The following is a 6,830-nucleotide window of genomic DNA, read 5'->3' as shown; positions in this document are numbered from 1 at the left end:
AGACGGACCACCTCGCAGCCACTGAAAACGAGACCTATGTGGTGTGCAACAAAAATGGGTGAACTTCTTACTCAAAGCGAGAAAAGAAAAAACATCCAGGGTGGTCTGGGAAACAGGCGTCTGAGCAGTTCACCTTCCCTCTCTCTTCCATGTCTCTTCCCTTTTTTAATAAAGATTTTATTTATTTATTTGTCAGAGAGGACGAGCACGAGCAGGGGAAGGGTCAGAGGGGAAGGGAGAGGGAGAAGCAGACTCCCCGCCGAGCAGAGAGCCCGATGCGGGACTCGATCCCAGGACCCTGAGATCATGACCTGAGCCGAAGGCAGACGCTTAACCCACGGAGCCACCCAGGCGCCCCTATCCTTTTTTTTTTTTTGATTTTATTTATTTATTTGAGAGAGAGAGAATGAGAGACAGAGAGCATGAGAGGGAGGAGGGTCAGAGGGAGAAGCAGACTCCCCACTGAGCAGGGAGCCCGATGCAGGACTCGATCCCAGGACTCCAGGATCATGACCTGAGCTGAAAGCAGTCGCTTAACCAACTGAGCCACCCAGGCGCCCCCTTTTTTTTTTTTTTTTAACTTAAAGAACTCCTACTACTTTTATAAAGAAAATACACTTCACAACATGGTAAGTTAAGGACACAGCCTAACACTGCTGGGAAATGTACCAGAGCTCTGGTCCTTCTTCTCAGGATGGACTGCATCCCGCAGCTTCAACACCACCAAGGAAGAGACCAAAAACGACAACAGTCAGAGACTGGAATGACCCAGAAGGGCCTCAGTCACACGAGAGAAGGGGAAGCAGACGAGGGACCATGCACCCTCGCTGGGGACGCCCGCCTCTGCTAATGTTCCCGGGTGCTGCTTCCTCAACTTTATGGGGAGGGGACTCCACACGGGACAATTCAGGTCACTCACAAAATTTAGTTTAGGGGGGAAAAATCAGTTTCCTTGAGGTGATCACCAATGGGACAGTCTGACCGTCTTCCTGCGCTTTTTCCAACAACCGTGGGGCCTCTGCAAGCTCACTGCTACTTTGTTCTCACTCCAGCCACAGATCCGTGTCCTGATTCCACGCCTTGCCTTGTCACCCATGAAGTGAGCTGCACGGATATTTAACCCCCTCAATGTGTCTTAGAAACATGAGGCTCCACCTTGTCGTGTGTAAATACTCAGCTCAGATGCTCACATGAGATCCCCAGGGCCCGCCTCAAGTCCTGGGAACTGCCACCCTTCAAAAAAGCAAGTCCTCCGGCATTACTCCATACCTGCCATATGTTCTTCAACAAGATTATCAAGTGTATCTAATAATGATAAGTCAGAATAGAAAGAAAAGCCGTAATATCTAAAAATAAGGGTCATTATGGTTCCTAATTATGATAAGAAAATTCATTGATCTATTTATTAATTGGACATTTATTGGGGAAAATGTTTGATAATCATGAAGCTTAAGGAGAAACACAACAGGCAGCTTGTCGTAAGATGATATTAAGCTAAGTGCAGAGCCTAGAGGCGTGTGGGCTGCAGTGCAACCCCAGGCTGAGAGCAGGGCTGCACCCCGGAGATATTACGGAGGCGCCCAGCCGAGGCCCGTGCAGGGAAAGGGTGAGGCCCCCACCACAGGAAAGGCCATTTTTCCTGGGCCAGGAAGAGCATTTTCCCGTGCAAACACAGCAGGACTAATACCACCACAACCTAAGTGAGGGACCACGTTATGGTTCCCAAGGCGGTTTTCAACATCTGATTCACTTGGTCTTTGCAGCCACGCTGTGGGGAGAGATCATTATCATCGATACGTCGAGATCCACATGGCTGAGTGTGCTGCCAGAGGTCAAAACCCTGAGTGGCAGAGCCTGGACTTGAACCCAGGACTGACACAGCCACGCCCCTCATTTTGGAGCTTCACGTTCTAACACGTTGCTGTTTGGGGCAAACCACGTCAGCTTCATTTTGGACACACAGAACGTATCCCTCAAGGAGGTCTGAACTGAAAAGAGTTCAACACTCATCCTTGTGAAACCAGAGATGAACTTTAGCTGGGCAACAGGCATAGTGACGGGGAGTTCCACAGAGAAAAGTTGCACAGAAGAACCATGCACAATGGACAGAGGAAGTAACAAGAAAAGAGCTGTAGATTGCACTGACCTCCACCACGGAGCCACAGCTGTGAAGTATGCTACCAATATGAGGTGCAGAAAGGACGTATTTCTTGTCCAGGCCTCCAACCAGTCTCTGAAATTCCCTTCCCCAACCTTTCCGAGAGCAAACGTCCACCGTGGGGAACTCGGTTCCCTCACGGCTGCAGACCCACAGGAGCCCCGTGGCCTCAGTCTTGTCCACAGCCCTCTTACTCTGGGGCCCCCAGGGGCTGCATCACATGCTGCAACAGCAAGTAGTGGGGCTGTATTTATAGCACGATGCAGAAAACAAGATTAATATACAAGTCAATCCCTTTCCAGTCCAGCACAGGACAATCACAGTTTGGGATTAAAAGCACAATACAAGGTACATTAGCAGCCCCCAAAGTGAAATACCTAGGTATCAATCTAATACAATTATGTACAAGAAATACTTACAAGGAAAATTATAAAACTTTGACGAAAAATATAAGATAGCTGAATAAATGGGAGAGAGATACCATGCTCATGGATAGGAAGACTCAATTTTGTCAAGATGTCGGTTCTTCCCAACCTGATCTATAGACACTATACGATTCCAATAAAAATCCCAGCAAGTTATTTTGTGGATATTGACCAACGGATTCTAGAATTTATATGGAAGCAAAAGACCAAGAATAGCACAGACTGAACAAGAATTGAGGGAGACTGAAGGAGAAGCACAGAGTTGGAGGACTGACACTACCTGACTTCAAGATTTACTGGAAAGCTAGTAGTCGAGACTGTATTATTGGTAAAAGAACAGACAAATTGATCAAGAGAAAACAACTGGGAGCCCAGAAATAGACCCACATCAATAAAGTCAGCTGATCTTTCATAGAGGAGTGAAGACAACACAATGGAGAGGAGATCACGTCTTCCACAGAGGGGGCTGGGACAGCTGGACGCCCACGTGCAAAACAGAGACCGTAACACAGACCTCACACCCTTCCCAAACCCTGACTCACAGTGGGCCGCAGACCTGAATGTAAAATGTAAAAGTATACTTCCAGATCACATAGGAGAAAATCCAAGATGATCCAAGATCATCTTGGGTTTGGTGACAAACTTTTCAAAGACATGACAAAAGGCACACCCCATGAAAGAAAGAAATGATAAACGGGATGTCATTAAAACTAAAAATTTCTGCTCTGTGAGAGACAACGTCAAAAGAATGAGAAGACGAGCCACAGATTGGGAGGAAATATTTGCAAAAGACACGTCTGATAAAGGACTGGTCTCCAAAATATACAAAGAACTCTTAAAATTCAACAGCAGGAAAACCACCCAATTAAAAACGGACCAAATACCTTAACAGACATCTTACCAAAGAAGGTGTACAGGCGGCGATGATGGAGAGATGACCCATGTCACGTGTCATCAGGGAAATGCAAATTAAAACATCGATGGGATACCAATGCACACCTATTAGAACAGCCAAAATCCAGAACCCTGATGACACCAAATGCTGGTGAAGATATGGAGCAAAAGGAGCTCCCACCCATAGCTGGTGGGAATGCAAAATGGTGTAGCTCTTTTGCAAGACAATGCTGGTTTCTTGCAAAACTAAACATACCAGGGGCACCTGGGTGGCTCAGTCGGTTAAGCATCTGTCTTCAGCTCAGGTCATGATCTCAGCGTCCTGGGATCGAGCCCTATGTCAGGCTCTGTGCTCAGCAGAGAGTCTGCTTCTCCCTCTGCCCCTCCCCACGCTCATGCGCATGTGCATGCATGCGCGCTCCCTCTCTCTCAAATAAATAAAATCTAAAAAGCCCACAAAACTAAACATACTTTTAATATACGATCCAGCAATCATGCTCCTTTTTATTTACACAAAGGAGCTGAAAACTCACGTCCACACAGAAACCCGCACACGGATGTTACAGCAGCTTTATTCGTAACTGCCAAAAGTTGGAAGCAAGCAGGATGCCCTTCAGTGGGGGAACAGATGAGTACACTATGGTCCGTCCAGACAACATAAGATCATTCGGCACTAAAAAGCAATGAGCTACCGAGCCACGAAAGGACATGAAGGAAACTTCTGTCACTCAGGGACGAAGTCCATCTGAAAAGGCTACCAACTGTAATGATTCCAACTCTAAGACATTCTAGAAAGGGCAAAACCACGGAGACAAGGAAGGAGTCAACGATGCCAGGGTCTGGAGGGCGGGGGTGAGCAGGTGGAGTACAGAGGATTTTTAGGATGACGAAAGCACTCTGAGTGATACTCTGGTGGTGGATACACAGCATTATGCATTTGTCCAAAACCACAGAAGAAACACCACCGAGCGTGAGCCCCAGCGGAGACTCTGGACTCTGGGTGATAATGACGTAGGTTCACAGATGGGAACAAATGTACCCTCTGGTGGGGGAACGCCGTAATGGGGAACGTTGCACATGCACGGGGCAGGGGGTGTGGGGGAAACCTCTGTACCTTCCTCTTAATGTTCCTGTGAACCTACAACTGCTCTAAAAAATGTATAAAGTTTATTAATGTAAAAAACAGGTGCCCAGGCAAGCGCACTGTCTGGGGGTCTGCATCACCCTGGGTTGCGGGCAGCGAGGGCGAAACCATCGGCTTGCTGAGTCAGGCCCGTGAGTGCTTTTACACTCATGGCTGGGGGGGGGCAGGCCCCCCACATCCCGGCTCCCTGCCTTCTCCCCAGACGAAACCCAGGACTTGGCTCTCTCCCACGGTCTCTGGTCTTGTTTGCAGTGGGGACATTTCCAGCCCAGGGAGTCCTGGTTCTGTCCGCCCACACTCGCTGCCCAACCAGGCCGGGGGGGCTCCCAGAGAGCGGGCTCCTTCACACAAACAGCAGGAGGAAACCCGCAGACCCAAGGTGACCCCCTTCCGCCCAGGAACTAGGACGGAGCACGTGAAGCCAGAGACTGACCTGCCCCTTGCTTCAGCAGCTCCGCGGCCGAGTTGGCTGCTGTCTGGGGAGAGCTGTCGGCTATCTCCTCCAACGGATCTGCGGGACAGAGCAAGAAAACGTAGAAATGAGTCCGGCTCACCGGAGAAGAGTCTTCACGACACGGTCAGACTCGGGCCTGGATTCCCGGGGGGTGACCTGTCTGTCTCCTGGTGACAACCCCCAGCCCGCGGACCCCAGCACTGCGTTCTGAGCAGGCAGGGGGGCAACACGGTCCAGCAACATGTCTTTCTCAGCTCTCATGAACAATGAATTGCAAAAGGTAAATCACACTTACCTATATTATAAATTTATCACTATGGAATCTAATAAAGTTATGTGAAATAGGAAGCTGGGAAATATGGCCAAATCACGCTGTTATGCAATGGGTGCTTTTTTCCCTAATTAGAGATATTTTCAAACAGCCATAAAGGCAAAGAGAATAGTTTGTCACATAAGCTCAAAAATACCAATATCTTGCTGATTTTGTAGAACTGTACAAATTAATTCAAGTGTGGCCCTGAAGTTCTCTTGGTGCAGGTGCTTTCTATCCAGGGAAGCCATTCACAAAGCCCGTAAGGTGACGGCGTGGCTGGGCGCTGCCTCTTGTCGGCCGACTTGGGTGGGCTACACGACACTCTTTGGGGTTTACCCACAGGGCACAGGACAGAGGAAGATTCCGGTCTGACTTCTGCCGGTGGATCCTCATGGACCCGACACGCCGTACCCGACATGCACGCGGCCAGCCAGAAGAGCACGGAGGACCCGACCGCGTACCTCTGTCTGGAATGAGCAGCTTGCAGGGCAAAGCCAAGGGCGTGATGGAATGCTGACACACCAAAGCCGTGAGGCTCCCTGCAAACGGATGAACAGCAGATGGGCGTTAACGCGGCCCTAAACACGGCACCGCAGGAAGGAAGCTGCTGTGGAGGGCGAGCACTTATATTTGTAGCAACTAACACGCTCCGTTATTGCGGGACTTGGCGCAAAACTTCAGTGAAGTGACCAGTCCAGCAAGACAGCTAAGAGCTAGGTGGAGGAACTGCAGGTGATTCTGGGCCAAGGCACACAGGCACCAATTTGGAAAGAGGAAGTCAGCCGTCAGCTGAGTCTGAGACAGCCCAGGTGCCTCCGTGGTCCCTGCAAGGTGCTCCCGGAGGCTAGGACCGTGCGTCTGTGTGTCGTCCCAACAAGCCTGCGAGGTTGGGAAGGAAGCGCTAACCCGGTCCGTGCCCATGGGCCTGCCTGCTTGCCATCTGTTTGGTTTTGAGAAAGCCTTCAGAACAATTCCTTATCCAGTTTATCTTGGAGACGATAATCGGGTGAGGGGCCTGGGGAGCCCAGGGTGGGGGGGGAAGCCCCGTTGCTTGGGGCAGCAGGGGGCTGCACACCGCATGGGCCAGGACGCCAACTGTGACCTCGCAGCCACTTACCGAAATAGGGTTCATTGGGGCACCCCTTCAACCGCACTCCCTTCGGGGTACACTCGATCAAAAAGTGCCGAACAAGTTCATTGGCCAGATCTCCCGCTGTGGTGAGAGAGTGAAAAGAAAGAAAAGAGAATTTAAGAATAAGAGCACGGGGGGCGCCTGGGTGGCTCAGTCGTTGGGCATCTGCCTTCGGCTCAGGTCATGGTCCCGGGGTCCTGGGATCGAGCCCCGCACCGGGCTCCCTGCTTGGCCGGAGGTCTGCTTCTCCCTCTCCCACTCCCCCTGCTTGTGTTCCCTCTCTCGCTGTGTCTCTCTCTGTCAAATAGAT

At 50.3% G+C, this 6,830-nt stretch overlaps 1 long non-coding RNA gene across 1 annotated transcript; it reads right to left on the bottom strand.

Moving 5' to 3' along the window:
* Positions 1-44: 44 nt before the first annotated feature.
* LOC145718158 (uncharacterized) lies at positions 45-6,759 on the bottom strand. The gene is made up of 3 exons (XR_014141613.1): positions 6,506-6,759; positions 5,850-5,927; positions 45-5,132 (listed from the first exon to the last, which is right to left on the bottom strand). It is a non-coding gene; the product is annotated as an uncharacterized LOC145718158 (long non-coding RNA).
* Between the last annotated feature and the right edge of the window lie 71 nt (positions 6,760-6,830).

The sequence above is a fragment of the Leptonychotes weddellii genome, unplaced genomic scaffold, assembly GCF_054177405.1.
Source record: "Leptonychotes weddellii isolate Sample4059 unplaced genomic scaffold, ASM5417740v2 HiC_scaffold_11417, whole genome shotgun sequence".
In the NCBI taxonomy this organism is placed as follows: Eukaryota; Metazoa; Chordata; class Mammalia; order Carnivora; family Phocidae; genus Leptonychotes; species Leptonychotes weddellii.
Note: the sequence above shows the minus strand (reverse complement) of the source record. Positions and strands in the feature narration are given on the sequence as shown.